This window comes from Arvicanthis niloticus, chromosome 9 (genome assembly GCF_011762505.2).
Source record: "Arvicanthis niloticus isolate mArvNil1 chromosome 9, mArvNil1.pat.X, whole genome shotgun sequence".
Classification (NCBI taxonomy): Eukaryota; Metazoa; Chordata; class Mammalia; order Rodentia; family Muridae; genus Arvicanthis; species Arvicanthis niloticus.
Window position 1 is genome coordinate 63,778,965 of NC_047666.1, and position 16,292 is coordinate 63,795,256.

Sequence of the window (16,292 nt, forward strand, 5' to 3'; positions counted from 1 at the left end):
AAACCAATTCATCCCTACCCGTGGCCTACTACACGTTACAAGTAAAGCTTGTGATGAACTCCTCGGAAATGGCTAGGATATAGGATTTGACATCAGAAAAGCCAAGGCTTCCTTGGCTGTGTGAGTGACTACAATTAACTTAAATTGCTCAGGAAAACAAAATAACAAGAGACCTTGTGCTTGTGCAGACTGCACCTGTAAATCGGTTGTGCAGAGAAGTGTTAGAGACTACAGCGTCATGATTGACACTTCTGTTTTTCTTTTACCTTGTCCGCCAAAGGCTAGTTTCACCCAAATGTTGAGATTTCTTGTAGAAATGAGAACACGAAGGCAGTGGTATCTGGATGGCGGCGGCATTGCTCATTAACAGATAGATGTTGCTGTTCCATCCATATTATTTGTGGAGCTTTGACCCTAGGAGAATAGAAGGAGACAGTTTTCCATTGTTCTCAGGAGAATATAAGCTGGAGAGTTGGCACGGCCTTGGAGGACCTCAGAATATCTGCTTTCTGTTGGCCACTCGCTCTTGGCTTCCCCATCAAGGTCTTGTTTGCTTTGTTTCTGGCTGCAGTTCTAGATGCCTGGGTCAAACCCACTCTGTTATTTTATGGCAGGAAATTATTGATGCATAGCACAAGAGCATAATAAATAGCTTCGCATCCTAAAACACAAGTCCACCACAGCCACTCCTGCATTTGGAAAACCCGGAGGCATTTGGGACTTGCTGTCCAGAATATATTTGGTATCTTGCTGTTGCCTCCCCTTCTTGAACAGCACAGGACACAATCCAGGCAGGATAGCCTACCACCTGGCAGGAACCTGGTCATGTCACCCACAGACTACCCACTCAGGGAGGCCCAGCAGATTGATTTTGCATTGTATGCTCACTACCTTTTGATGAGATGCTGAAACTAGTATATTTGAAAAACCATGTCACGCAAACAAAAAGGGGCAGCTTTCAACAAACCGAGTTGCAAGTTTCCCAAGCAATCAAGATTGCAAATAGATCCCTCACCATTATCAACCAGGGCAAGAAAGTCAATGTTTCCCCCGTGCCAGTGTGCCCTGTGGAATTTTCTTATCTTAGTCTCCAGCCCCAATCTCTAAAGCTGTGTTCACGGGATGAGAGACAGACCGGTGCATGAGGAGACAGAGCTGCAGGGGAAATGGACATGCACCTCAGACCCAAGCTCAGCACTGGCCATGTACCCTCCTCCTACCAGTGTGACATGTGTCTTGGGGATGCTTTCTAAGAAAGCCTGCTTCAGAGGTCAGTCAGTCACATGGACTTTTGTACAGTCATTGTCTTAATTAGGGTCTCTATTGCTTCAAGGAGACACCATGACAAAAACCAACTTGGAGAGGAAAGGACTCATTGGGCTTGCACTTCCATCATTATAGGAGTCAGGAACTCGATTAGGGCAGGATCCTGGAGGCAGGAGCTGATACAGAGGCCATGGAGGGGTGCTGTTCACAGGCTTGCTTCCCATGACTTGCTCAGCCTTCTTTCTTATAGAACCCAGCACCACCAGCCCTGGGATGCCACCACCCGCCATGGGCTGGACCCTCCCCCTCTTTATCAGGAATTGAGAAAATGCCTTACAGCTGAGGTTCTTTTCTCTAATGAAGCTAGCTTGTGTCACGCTGACACACAAAACCAGCCAGTACAGGCACCATCTGAAGTCTCCCAAAGTCTCTCCTGAGATACTGGCCAGTTTCACTTTGCAGCCTTAAGTCCTTTTCTAGTCAAAGATTTTTGGTCATACTCTTCTCTTTGTTTGGTTCTGATGGCAATGGAGAGGGGCTTCTTCCCATTGTCATTGTCATGGTAAGCACTCTGGGTCAGCACTTACTCTAGGGCATGGCATGCCATGCAAGGAAGCAAGTGACTCTGTTCCCTCAGAAACCTGATTTCACACAACCTGAATCCTCTCATGAGCACTGCAATCTCTTTCCGGAAGGCTTGCTGTCTGCTGGTTGTGATACAAATCCTTCCGAACAGCATAACATTGCCAGAGTATGCACATTTCTAGTATGGATCCTGGCAGCAGGGAAGGAAGGGGGCAAGACAGGGAAAGCCCTAGGGCCTCTTGTTGGGGGAAATGTGAGTTTCAAGTAAAAGAAGACTGCTTAGGGGAAAGTATTGGAAAAGTAGGAGAGAAATTTTGCATGGTTTGGAGTGAATATTCAATTCCAATTAGATCCTAGCACTACCTCTCAGTTAGTTATGGTTCTTTCTTAGCCTCTATTTTATCATCTATAAAATGAGATTAATTATGCCTACCTCACTTGCCTGCTTCCCAGGGTAGGCACAAGGATGTAATTGAACAACAAATGTGAACAAGCATTGTGAAGTGTAGGAGGCTCACCAATGACCATGGTTGTCATCTAGAGATGGTCCCTCCTTCCCTGACAACCCAGCTCCTGTTATTCCATTGGTTTTTTCTCATAGCTGCTATTGGCCAAGCTGTAGACCTGCAGAGAAGCTGCAAATCACACCTCATCTCCTGCATCCCTCCCACCTTCCAGCATCAGCATCCCCTGCCCCCTGGACATGACCTGGTGTCTGTCCTAACCCCATAAGAAAACAACCAGTGGGGCCTCCAATGTCAAATTAGGGGCAGCAGGCACTGCTCCTTGTTGTTGCTGTGCAGAACAGGAGGGATGGCAGAAGGGAGCCTCGAGGGGCGTAAATGCCTTGGCCCTGAGCCCTGCCTCTCCAAAGGGCCTGATCTATGTCTTTCTATGGCAATGGCTGCAGAACAGGGCCAGGCTGCCAGGGCATGATGCTAGAAATAAGAGTCTGCCAACCTCAACTCAAGCCAGTCACGTTTGCCATCTCTGGGAAAGGGGAAGGGATGTGTTCTCACAAGCGTGTTATGCCCAAGGGCTGAGTAGAGAGGCTGGGGACACGGGCTCTTTCCTTGGGCTTGTCTCTTAGAGTCTAATTTGTGAAACAAGCTTAATATATCCCCAGCATCCCTGGACTATTTCCTCTTTTTTACATCACTGGTGATGATATTTACCGCCTCTGACATACATATCAATTGATGTATCACAGAACCTCAAGGCATTAGTACACACACACAGAGACAGAGAGAGAGAGAGAGAGAGAGAGAGACAGAGAGACAGAGAGACAGACAGAGAAAGAGAGAGGGGCATACAGATAGACACACACACAGACACATACAGACAAACAGACAGACAAACACACATACACACACAGGATCTTTTGTGACTCTAATTTAGATACATAGTGGGTCAAAGAGAGGATCCAGCACATTGTGTTTGTCTTAGGAAGACAACTTTTAATTACTTAACCCATCTGGAATTTATTTTTGCATTTGCCATGTGGCATAAATATAGAAAAGATAGAGAGCTACCTGATTTGCCATAGAAAGGTACGTTTATCCTGCTCTGGAACAAACAAGAAAATTGTACATAAGCATAGAATACCAGTTTCCCCCTAGGTTTGAAAAAGCCTCAGACAGTGCTAACAAAATTTAGTACTGAACATTTAATTTTGCTCTCTGACAATCTCATAGGGAAAGGCCAAGATGCCAAGAGTTTGGGAATCAAGAAAGAGAAGCAGATGTGGAACTGATGGGACAAATGCTTCTGTAGCCCTGTCTTATCTTCACATCAGTGTCAAATAACTTTATATCCTGAGTCTCTGACCATGGCTTCTGTGGCTTTATCTATTAAAATCTGTCACAAAGCAGCCTCCTTAATGAAGGACAACAGGCCTTTGTTCTCTGGCCTCTGCTCCCATCTCTGGAGTCATCTCCTATGTCCCCCCTCCCCTGTGGTCTTCTCTAATTGTTCTTTTAGAGTATGCCCTGTTCTTTCCTACCTTGTTGCTTTATCGTGTACTCTATGGTGTGAAGTTCCCAGCCTAAAGCAATTGTTTCTTTCCTATCTTCTTGACTGGGTCAGCAGCCTTGTCTTAAGAGTGGTCACTGCAATTGTCAACATTGATTCATATTTCCTTGCGATGATCACCATCCAGGGATGGCGGACATATTTTTTCTAGTTGTGTACTTCAGCTTCTGGTGCAACGCCGGGGACATGGCAGGTGCTCACTTGGTATAGATCGTCAGACTTTATTATCTTCAGCATTTAGAGCTTTCCCTGAAAAACTCCATAGCATACTTAGGGAAGACAGAATGGGGGGAAACTGCTAATAGTCATAGGTCCAAAATGCCAAGGCCTTGCTAGGAAAAACAGACATACAAAAAGCTGTGGTAAGCAAGGCAGTGAGTACGAACAAGAAATCATATTTGTAGTTCTACTCCTATTACTTGTCTTAGCCATTTCATTCATTCATTCATTCATTCATTCATCTATTCACTGACCCATGTTTTAAAAGTAAAATGTAATGAATATTCTGGCCACGGGGATCAGTTACATTATGGCTGCAGTAACAAAGAGTTCTAAACACCTCAAATATAAAACAAAACTCATCTAAGTGACATCCCCAGCTTAGGTTAGTGGGTGGCAATAGTCCATATATATGATCTGAGGAAAATTCTGCCACCTTACCTATTCTAGATCACGGGACCTTTGGTTGCAGAGAAAGCAGTGATGGGAAGGTGCCTCACTAACTCCTCTATGGTTCAACACAGGGGCCGCACATCATATCTACCTCCCAGCTCAGTGATCAGACCATTCACCCCGCTCCATAGGAGCTAGGAAATGAAGGGTGTATGATCAAATGCTTCTAAAGGTGCGTTAACGTTCTCCATGGGCAAGATATTGCACTAAGTCTAAAATCAACGAATATGTCCTTCACTTTCTCACAAGGAACTTACAGTCAATTGGGTGATAAGATTAACAATGTGCCTAAGGCAGTATAAGGCAGAACATTCTCTGGGTTTCTTATACACACTGATTGTCCCACTAATGACCCTTTCTTCAGTGAAGCATATTTCAGAACCAGGCACATAAGGGTCCCACATTGCATTCAGCCCTGTGCAATGACCCTTAAGGTGCATTTTTTTTTTTTTTTTTGCAGTGGATTTTTAGTCTAGATCCTGAGAAGTCCTTACCCTGCACACCCTGCCCTGCTGTAAATCCTCACCACCTTCTCTCCTCCTTTTTTCTGTAGGTAGCTATATTCCCATTCTCAAGACTGCACTTCTCTATCCAGGGCAGCTGGCTGCCTAATAAGAAACCAAAGCATCTTATTATCATGATAGGCTAAGAATTAAACCAAATCTCTCTCTAGTATTGGAGAATAAGACTCAGAAATACCATGACAGAAAGTCCAAAGTGTCCTGAATATATGCAGATAAATCTTTCTACATTTGAATTTCCTGTGTAGAGGCTAATGATGAAATAAAAAGAGGACCACAGCTCACTCAAGGCTGCTTCCGTTATGCACACAGCTTCCGGTTCGCACCCTCTGCCAAGTGTCTGGTGTCCTTCTGTTACTGTACTTCCTTCTAGGCTTCCACCCATGCCTAACCCTCCAGAAGGCTGCTTAGTTCACACACAGCCAGTCCAACCTTCCAGTTCCAAGTGAAACCTACCTGTACTGAGTCCTCGCTCTCCTCAGATGACCTGTGCACAGAATAGGGAAGCCAACTAGCCTGGCCAACTGGTAAAACACCGAGAGGTAAAAGATTATTTGTGAGGGCTCCAGGGTCCAGCCCTGTTTGAAGTAAGGAGAGGGAGGTCTGGCCAAGAGAAGCAGCCAGCTGGCTCTCGTGGCCATGTCTTACCATCAGCTCTCCTCTATAGAGTGGTCTGTAGACGAATGGACTTTGAAGTCATGGGATGAAGGAAGGAAGGAAGACCTTTTGGGAGCTACCTTGTGCCCTTCTCAGAGATCAGCTGCAGACAAAGAGCTGTGCGATAGAGATTTTATTTTATTTTTTACTGCCAACTTCCTCATTAAATGTTCTCCTCCTGTGTTTCTTAAACACTTAATTTGTTGCCTGCCAAAGGGTGGTAACATTTTTTTTTTTACAAAGAGCCACTGAGAAAGAACCATGGAAAATACAAAAGAATGAATGCGAGTGATTGAATCTTAGGCATGTCAGGCATCTGAGATTACACCTGTGAAAAATATCTTTTCATGAATGGGGACCTCCCAAGACTAAAAGCACAAAGCATTCAGCTAGCCTTAACCTGTCACGAAGCATACCTGAGGTTTCCATTGAATGCAGTGCCATGCTTTGTCTGCTCTTGCTACGGTTTGGGGGGATGGGCAATCCTCAGCATGAGCTTCTGATTTACCTGGGGAGTAAAGTCAAGGCCAGTTACTTGGGCTACTAAGATTCAAGTATTTAAAGTTCAGTAATCAGAATAGGGAAGCAAAATGAAAATGGCTGACATATTACCTAAACCAACTCTTACTTAAAAAGTTTTTAAAAGTTGGGCATATTACCTGCCCAACTTTTCTTTCCGTAAGTCTTTTTTGAGGAAATATTTAAGTGAAATGAGACCTTCAAAATGATCCAATGGCACATAACTGAATAGTATAGGAATCAAAAGAAGAGTATTTTTTTTTCTGATATGTGTGGGATCCGTCCACTCTGTCTCTCTGGGTCCCACTCAGAACGGTATGAGTCACCCATACCACTGGCAATCAAGGTAGCCGAGTCATCAAGCTGCTACTTGGACCATGGCCCACTCCTCCAATTTAGAAATTCGTACCTCCTTTAATTCATCCAGGTACATACTGAAGAGATTGTAACCATTTTGCTTAAAAGCCTGCTCGGAATCGCATGGTTGTTGTGTTGATGAGTGAACTCCTTTCCCATAGTTGCTCATCCCTTCTCTAGTCCCTTCTTTACAAGCCATGGCTCAGTGTGCTACCACATCACAACTACAGTGTCTGTGACCACCCTTTCTCACGTAGCAGTCTGAATCCCATGTTGACTAGAATAGACTCTCCTTGCTCTACAGGCTCACACCGACACTCAGCTCCCTTCCCTTCTGCATCTCTTCCTGGCCAATGTAAGAGGAAACTGAGTTCGCATTCAAGAATGCAAGGTAGGAACAGACAGTTATTGAAAGCAGATGAGGCAGGGATCACACACCTTAGTCTTGCCCACATTTCACTGGTGAGACTCCAGGCCATGCCTCGTCACCAGGAGACCTGGGAGTCTGATTCACAGTGGGTGAGTACATGAGTCCAGGAGACTTTGAAGGAACAATGATTAGTGTCCTACATATTCTATGACTCTTCTCCGTCCTTGTCTTTCTTCTGACTTCTACTTACTTCTTTTTCATTCCCTTACTGCATTTTCTTTCTTCTTAAACTAGCCACAGTGTGGAAAGTGTATGTACATTAGAGAGAGAGAGTATGCAAGCATGTATATACACATAGAATATATATAAGGGGAAATATATATATATATGTGTGTATATATATATACACACATAGGCATACACATATGTGTATGCAGTGTGCATATACATACCAAAGTACCTATATGACAGCATGTGATATATATATATATGTATATATGTGTGTGTCTTTTTCTACATATATGCTTTCTACAGATGTACACACCAAAACATGCATATATACAGGCTGAACTGGACTTACAAGGTACCCTTATCCTGTGGAGAGCACACACAACCCACATAGCCTCCCTGTGAGCTGTTCTTCTTTTCTGCTTCATGGTCTGTGGTTTTGTTTCTCCAGCACGCTTCTCCTCTCTACAGGTCCCAGGTGCAAAGAAGGAGGGGAACCTGTTAGCTCTAAGTTAAGTATCCTGTTCAGCTTCTGAGTGAATAGGCTCAAGGCTCACTCTAAGGAAGAAAGAAGCTCGGAGGGAAGAGCCAGCTCAGTACACACTCTCTCCTTTGTCATATGAGGGATATGATCCTTGCTATTCATCCCCACAGCAACCAGGTTGGACCATCTGACAAAATCTGTTTATGCTCAGACGAGCCTAATCCCCTGGGTCAAATCAGCAGCTCCTGCCACTGAAATACCACTTGAGAAACTAGAAAGTGGGTGCCAAAGAGAGGGATGGTGGATTCCAACTTGGAAATCCAGGCAGTAGGGAAGAAGTCGTATTCCAGCCATTATGCTTGCAACAAATGTCTGAAATAGTTTCTGAAGTTGTTTTGGAGGGCGGCAGGGAACAGAGCACAGCAATGGCTTCTTTTTAAGTTCTCCAAAATGTTACCTGCATAAGGAATGAACAAATGTCAGGCGAGGCACATCTTGGATTGAACTTCAAGTGAACTGATGATGGCAGGCCTCGCTGTTCTGAAAATACACAAATTGAGAGCTGCCAGGGCTCTGAGCAGACCAAGCATTTGCATCCTATTTAAATAATGTGTAAGAATCTTTGGTTGAATGAGGAGTTTTTAGCCTTGTCAGAGAACTTTGGAAGTACTGAGAATGGAATTGCCAAGGATACCCATGGGCCATGTCACTCGACAGCTTGACGCCAGCCCAAGCAGTCACAATGAGACATTCACAGCCTGCTGGAGAAGGTGCTTTGCTATTCCCAGGACTGCTGAGGTACACCTGGCAGAAAGCTTCCCCAGGTGCTACGGCTCCTGAGTGGTATTTTCTGGGACTTGAATTAGGAGACAGACCCTCTCTTTGCAATCTGGCCAGGGTTGTTCAGCTGCTGAGGTTCACATTTTAAGGAAAATCTGCTCTGCCACAGTGTTCTCCCTCCCCCCAGCCCCGTGCATAATCTGGGCCCACCTGCAGTAATCCAAGTTTGAAGCCAGGAGTGACAGCTGCATAAGTCAGTCTGAAGAAAGCCTTATACCAAGACCACCATGTGTGTCAAAATTACTTTTCTATTGGGGTGGTTAAAATACATAGCACAGATGACCTAAGGAAAAAGAGGTCTGTTTGGACTCATGGATTCAGAGGGTCTCAGTCCATAGCTGTAGACAAAGAATGGTGGAGCTTTTGATGATGGGAGTATGTGATAGAAGCTGGTCCCATAGTGGGGGCGGAGATGAACCAGACTTAGGGCTGTGTGAAGGACTAACCTTCAAAGGCCAACCAGCCCATAGAGGTCTACTTCCATCCAGAGGCCCCCATCTCCTAAAGATACCACAGCCTCCCAAAATACCTCCACAAACTGACAACCATGTGTTCAAATGTGACCCTGAAGGACATGCGTCATGTTCCAACCCCATCTGTGTTGTCCGAGCTCACTGAACATCTGCTGAACAAAAGGGGAAACTGAGAATACGATCTAGCAATTGGGCTTCCAGATCAATTCTACACACAAAGCATGCTGAGCAAATAAAAGAAGTAACGTATTCAGCTGAAGACCTAAAACATAAAACTATGATAATCTCACCTGGATACCTCAGGTAGGGGGACAGGCCAAGGTATTCATAACTCTAATTACTGATGGGCATTAAAGACCGTGGGGTTGTATTTTGTTATTTTTATGCCTCTATCATTGCAGATACTTTGCACCACCTTATATGGCTTTTACATAGCTCTCAATGCACTGGTCTCCTAAACTTAAAGGCTGTTAAGAAGAGGTTTGTATTAGGAGTGCTGGAATAGTGCCTAGGAAAAGACAGGCATCCCCTCCTTCTCAGAGATGGATCATTTCATTGGCAAACGGACCTGATAGCAGATTGGTAATGGTTACAAATTCTGTAGTGCTCTTGCTGCTGATCAATAGTGTCCATCTATTCCTTTTCCCTGTAAGTGTGGGTAGCCTGTAACCATTTGGAGTGATAGACAATATTGGAAGTGATGCTGGGCTCCTTTGGGGCTGGCAGTCATTGCCTTTCTTCTCTGGGCCCCAAGCTGCCAATGTAAAGGGTCCAACTTCATTGTGGCAGGCGCCACATGGAGATGCCCTGAGGATGTTGGGGAAAGACAGGTGACCCCAGCGTTCTAGTCACATGCAGACATCCAAACGCTGGGTGTATGGTGCTGGGTGGTCCAGGACATCCCACTGAATGATCCTAACAGGAGGAGAATGAGCTCCCAGCTCAAATTCTCCACCCACAAGGTAGCTGTAAGGACTGTTGTTTTAAATCCACCAAGTTTTAAGGGAGCATTTTACATAGTGATAAATAAATGCATGTTGTGATTAACATAGTATTGAAACCTGACACACAAGCATACTGACGATGTTGTTTTCCCTTTTACAGCAGAAGACATGGAATAAGTTTGAAGTGCTAGAGGGAGCTGCTCCAGAAACCAAGGAACCCAGAGCATCACAGCAATAGGTTTGGTCATTTGACAAAAGGGTAGTCGAGAGCACTGGTGCATGCGAACAATCCTGGCACTCAGGCTGAGGCACGAGGGTGGCAAGTTTGAAGCCAGCCAAGACAGTCAGTCGGTCAAATAAGTTCTGCCACAAAATACCAAGTGCTAGGAATGTAGTAGCTTTGGGGTTATAGCATGCTGAAGGCTCTGGGTTTGATTAACAGCAAAACACACATACCCACCACCACCAACAACAACAACAACAGCAGCAGCAACAACAGCAACAACTATCACAACCAAGAGAATATAGGTCTTCAGGTCAGGTCCTGTCACATCTCTCTGTTATCCTGACTGTAGGCAGGCTCACTCTTCATCCACACTCCCCGGGGCTCAGAGCTCTCCCACCCTGACGCCTCCAAGTGTGAGAGTGTCATCCGGCACCCTCAGCTTTTCTTCATTAGGACGTGGCCAAACAGAACACCCTCAAGGTTCTGTGAGGAGAAGCTTCGGAGACCTTCACCGGTGTTCTGAGTGACAGAGCACGCAGCAATATTAAAATGAAACTGGGATAGGCCATGGAAGGCTGTGTGAGCAGAATGGAATTACAGCGGCTCATTTTCTAAAGTGCCAGGAGACCTGGGGATGAACCTCAGGGAGAAGGGAAAACCACAACTGCAGGCCCCTCCTCAAAGCCATTTATCTTAGGCGTGAAGCGCCAGCCTGTCATCAATACGGGCTCTTTGCCTACGATACACAAAAGCAATTTCATCATTGCCTCTGAGTTGTGGCCGGAGAACCATTGGGATCCTTCAGACCCCGCGGGTGTCAGTAAAGGACCAGCCCTTCTTCCCCTTCCCTGGGAGACATGAGGGTAGCTTACATATGGGAACACAGACAGAGGCAGGCAAGAGTCCCATTACTGACCCCTGACCCATACTTGTTCTCCATAATTAAGAGCACAGATAATTTGTGGTGAGGGTTGTTCGCCACAGAGTAAGATCCAATTATCCTTGTTATTTTCCAATGCAAGTGTAACTTAAGACAGTTTTTAAGGAATGGGGATATTCTTACTTCCTGGTGAGCTGAAGCCAAAATGCTACCTAGCTAAGAGACCAGGCAAGGCACTGGCTGCCATGCACCAGCTAGTCACCTTCCACCTAGAGAAGTAAACCCTTGTGACCCCACGGAGCCTATAGTGCCCCAGCAAGGGGCACTCACAGACATCCTCTAGTTACTCCTCAGCCCACTTAGGTCTGTGTCAGCCCCCGTGCCAGGGATGATGTCCCTTTGGACATCTAGCTCCTTGGATTTAACCCATGGTGGAAAGAGGACCCAGTGTGCCCTGCTGGGGCTCACAGCTATGCTGTGCTTCTAAGCTGATTTGACATATACTTATTCTAGAAAGAATCATTTATTTTTATTTCTATTTTATTTTATTCTATTTTGGTTTTTTGAGACAGGGTTTCTCTGTGTAGTTCTGGCTGTCCTGGAACTCACTCTGTAGACCAGGCTGGCCTCGAACTCAGAAATCCGCCTGCCTCTGCCTCCCAAGTGCTGGGATTAAAGGCATGCGCCACCACTGCCCGGTGAAAGAACCATTTAAAATAAGAGTTGCATACCCTACCTAAAATTTGTGTTCTGGTCATCCTCAGGATTCCAGGGACCTTCTGAGTGGCCCACTACTTGGTGGCTTCCCAAAGGTCTCTGAGCTCTGATGTCCCCTTCTCTTCCCTGGCAATAAGCACTCTGCCCTTTATCATGGGTCACATCAGGAAGCTTTCAATAGTCAGTTTCAGTGTTACTGGGTAGTTCCTCTACAGACATCCCACCCTTATACACACACACACACACACACACACACACACACACACACACACACTTTGCATGTGGTGGAGGCTGAGCACCCTCTAGTGGTCACTATTTTCAGCCTCGCTGCCCCTGTTACATACACAGTATGTTGGTATAAAGAAAAAGGTGACTTATAGGAGCTGGGGTTAAATCCAGAGGCCAGAACCTTAAAAGAGTACGATGATGCTGATGCTGATGCTGATGATAATGATGATGATGATGTAGTAGTAAGAAGAAGAGTAGGAGAAGGAGAATTTTCACTCTATCTGTGTCTCTTTCCTTCTTTCTTTTAGTAGAACTTTTTCTATCCCTAAGCTCAGGTTGCTTCCCATTTCCTTAATGCTGTGTCCACACAAAGAGTAAAGACCTGGGTAATAATTTCTCTCTCTGGGCTGGAGATTATCTACTTCTTACAAGAAGTGGGGAAAAGTCATTCTGCTGTGATAGTCTGTGCTTTGAATTATTCATTTCTATTTCCTAAAGATCCCCTGTTTCCTTTCCTCCTGGATGTCCCAGTGACCAGTAAGATGCAAACCTCATTCTCTTAAAGCTCCTCTGATCTAGGCCAAAGTCAGGGCATGATAGGTGTCATCATGTCAGTGTGAATGGGTGGCATGGAGGGAAATTCCCAGAGATGTATGATACAGTCCCTCCTCGCTCCCTCCAGCCCCTCCTAGCTTCTAGTTATAACTGAGTAGTTTTCAGAGTTCACAGATGTCTGTGAGACTACAAGCAGACACATATTGGTTTGGGTTTGCACCTTGAGTTGCCCACTGCCTCTACAGTGAGGCCATCTGGTTTCCTGTGCCCCACCCTGCCCAGCTTCTACAGGAACAGCCACCATCCTTTCTCTCTCTCTCTCTCTCTCTCTCTCTCTCTCTCTCTCTCTCTCTCCCTTTCTCCCTCCCTTCCTCCCTCCCTCCCTCCCTTGCCTTCTCTTTCATAGATCTTTCCACATGGAACTTCACTGAGCTACAAGAATATTCCCCCAGGTGGTGGGGATTCCTCTCATCTTCCTGGTTCCAGACTTTGTACCTTCCTCACCCTTTTCCAGGTTTGCTCCTGCTCTCCCTTTGTGCTCCCATGGAGAATCCTCATTCAGACTCTTCCCTGCACATGGTGGAATAGCACTGACCATCTATCTCCACTTTAACTGCCTGTGTGTCTGCCTGTCTTTCGAGGCACATATGGAACACATCATTCATCAAAAGGTAGACAGGAGCCCCCCAAATGCATGCTAGTCAAATCAGTAGTTTCCAACCAAAAACCTGCCCATTATAAATAAACATACGGAAAAATCTGGCCTATAACTTCCAGTGTAGCACTCTGTATGTCTTACAAGTCTAGTGTTGCATCCATGCAACTGAAACCCCCTCACTGTCCACACTCAAGTTCTATTGCTACAATGGACCACTGTTTAGACCATCTTCAACATCCTGATTGAGCTATCTATCATTCCCATACCCACACATGGCCTCTTATTCCAGCAACATTCTTCCGTTCCTTCTAACGTTAACTTTGGTATCACAGACACTGGAGATATCTTTGTGGATTTTTTTAAGTTGGATATTTTTGCTTAAGAACACCATGCCCCTGTATTTCTCATTTTGTCTATGAGATCATTAAGGAATAGAGCAGTTTGGTACATATGAGTAACGAAGGAAGTCCTCGGGCGTGTGCTCTGCCGAGGATGGAGAAGCAGGGAGAAAGATCAAAATGTGGTTTTCTTGGTGAAGAGAAGTCAGTGAGAGAAAGAAGTGTGTCTGCTTCCTGGAAGTAGTCTTACATCCTCTCCGATGATTCTGGGGGCTGGGGGAGTCTATATACTCCAGCCTTCGATCGTTAGGACAAAGAACTGCCTTGCATTAGATCATGACAACCAGGAGTCACAGATCCAATGAGGCTTCAGATCACTTGTGAGCTCCAAGTACTTCAGCTTCTGGAGCTCTGTTGAGCTGCAGAGCCTCAGCTACAGTGAACAGACCCCACTGAAAAGCTCTGAGTTTTCTTCCTTCCATGGTTACATCTGATGTGCCAGGTGGAGTCTGGAAAACAGCCTTTGATGCTTATGGATTAATCAAGCAGTTGCTTCAGAGTTAAAAAAAAAAAAGTCACAAATCTGAGTTGTGGTCCTGAGCTTGGTGGAGCTAGGGGAGGACCCTAAAGATGCCCTAGTAGTCTTTTCATGGCCTTAACATGTCTACATGTTAGACAGAAAGGTGAATGTGGATAGAAGCAACCAATTCTCTCTCACTAGGGGAAAAAAGTTCTTGACTACTTACTTCTGTCACACAGCCAGGTAAATGCTTTCAGACTTTGGGGCTATGCTTGGAAATGTCAAGATGCCAAGATTCTGTGTTCTGGTCCATTGAAGAATAAGTGATGTACAAAATAGGTGGGTGGCCTTATCACGTGTCATTTCTGCATCGGAGATTCGGGCGTTGAGAAACGGAGACAGTACGGCTTAGTGAGAACATCATAAAACTTATGCAATTCTCTCCTGTTGGTTCAGATGCAAGTGCGCACAGGGCTGCCATGAGTCAAAAGCTTTGTTGTCAAAATGCAGGGAGTGTGTGGTGCTCTCCAGAGCCAAGCACATCTGCGTCAGAGAAGACAGCATGCTGAGGGACTCCCTGGAAGCCGAGGGTGGAGGAAAGGGGTGGGGGTGATGAGTATGTCCCTCAGACGCTGAGGACATACTGAAGAGCCTGCTGCTCAGGGTTTACCAAGATATTTGCCCGGAGGAAGACCCACATTCCTGTGGCATGTGTCTGCATGCATCCTGCCTCCCTCAGTCTCTTTTGCCTGAAGGGAGAAATAGACTTCATCAGAGGAGACTCTGACAATTCCACCGGGTCCTGTGAGCAGATTCTTTCCATGGGTGGTAAAGGCATAGGGACTGCAGGGAACCAGAATCTGTCAAGTGAAGGACAGATCTGTCCTCGTTTGGGTAGACACTTAAACCAGTTATTTACGAATGACAAATATTTGTGTAATTTTTCTTTTTCACTACAAAAATGGTGTCTCTTTTGTTACTTATTTTAGGGTGTTGTGTGTGGTTTCCTCAAGAGAGAAAAATTAATGCCACATATATTAAGAGAAAGTCAAATTTCTCTCTCACTTGCCCACTCTCTTGTTCTCTTACTCTGCATGTGTGTGTGTGTGTGTGTGTGTGTGTGTGTGTGTGGTGTGTCTTTGTCTCTGTGTGTCTCTGTCTCTCTCTTTCTCTCTGTCTCTGTCTGTCTCTTTCTCATGCACACTTACGTACACACACAGTCCATGGGCTCCATTCATGTTGGCTAAATGAAGAAACAACAGCATTTCTTCTCTGGACACTCCTACTGAGCTGTGGTACAATGGACTGTTGACCAGTCGATGTTTTATTCGGATTCATTCAGGCATTGATGCTCTGTGGTCTCCAACTAATTTCTTCCTTCCCTTTGGTGCAGTGTGTCTTTTCATGGCAAGAGGGCCTTGAGGGTTACTTGGAAGTATCACAACTTCTGTTTGATTTTTTTTTTTTTTAATGTAGCAATATCACCTGGAGTATTGAGAGAGGCATAGGGGTAGAGTCCCCAGAACAATTGCTTTAGGGAAGCAGAGTCATCCAAGGCCACACATTTTTATCTAGGAACTTCCCAGCCCAGCTGCGGCTCCAAGTGAGTCAAAGCCTTCCATTTGGGTACACAGATGGCAGATTTGAGAGACCCAGGGGAGACTTTTATCATAGTGGAATAAATATCAGAAATGATGAAGGATATGTACTTAAGATTCAGCTTCATTCTGAAACGTGCTGCCGGCCCCAGTGGAACTAAATAGGAGTTCTGCATAAATTCTGAGCCATATCTAAAATAGATGTCCGGCTTTGGTTAACCACAACTATATTCAACAGCTAACTCCCAGAATAAGGCACCTTGATTTGATCGGCTAATATCAACACACACTGCTAATGTCACTATTGTCTGACTACAGATTCACAAGTCGTAATCAGTCATTTGAGTGACCATAAGAATGGCTAGCTAGTCTTTACTTCTTGCCCACAACACCATAATGCAATGTACCTTCCTTAATTTTCACAAAAGTTCTTTAAGGTAAGCACATGTAGTACTTCTGCTTCCTAACTGAGACTCGTAGACACTGTATAATTTACAGGGTCACTTACAGCAGACTTCAAACCCAGGCAGACTCCAGAACAGAGCCTGATTTCTAACTTTTAAGTTACTCCAACCTTTGCCAGCTTAGAGACTGTAGTCACAATTCTGAAAGGAACCATAACTCT

The 16,292-nt window shown here is 45.2% G+C and overlaps 2 long non-coding RNA genes across 2 annotated transcripts in view; one reads left to right on the forward strand and one right to left on the reverse strand.

Annotated features, from left to right (window-relative positions):
• LOC143443537 (uncharacterized) overlaps window positions 1–5,836 on the reverse strand; it is a 75,068-nt gene extending 69,232 nt beyond the window's left edge. Inside the window, exons 1-2 of the long non-coding RNA XR_013112622.1 lie at window positions 5,724–5,836; window positions 267–414 (exon numbers count right to left, since the gene is read on the reverse strand). This is a non-coding gene — a long non-coding RNA (uncharacterized LOC143443537). The remainder of the gene's footprint in view (window positions 1–266; window positions 415–5,723) is intronic.
• The window catches only part of LOC143443536 (uncharacterized), a 56,796-nt gene that overhangs the window by 28,142 nt on the left and 12,362 nt on the right, over window positions 1–16,292 (forward strand). Inside the window, exon 3 of the long non-coding RNA XR_013112621.1 lies at window positions 10,108–10,185. This is a non-coding gene — a long non-coding RNA (uncharacterized LOC143443536). The remainder of the gene's footprint in view (window positions 1–10,107; window positions 10,186–16,292) is intronic.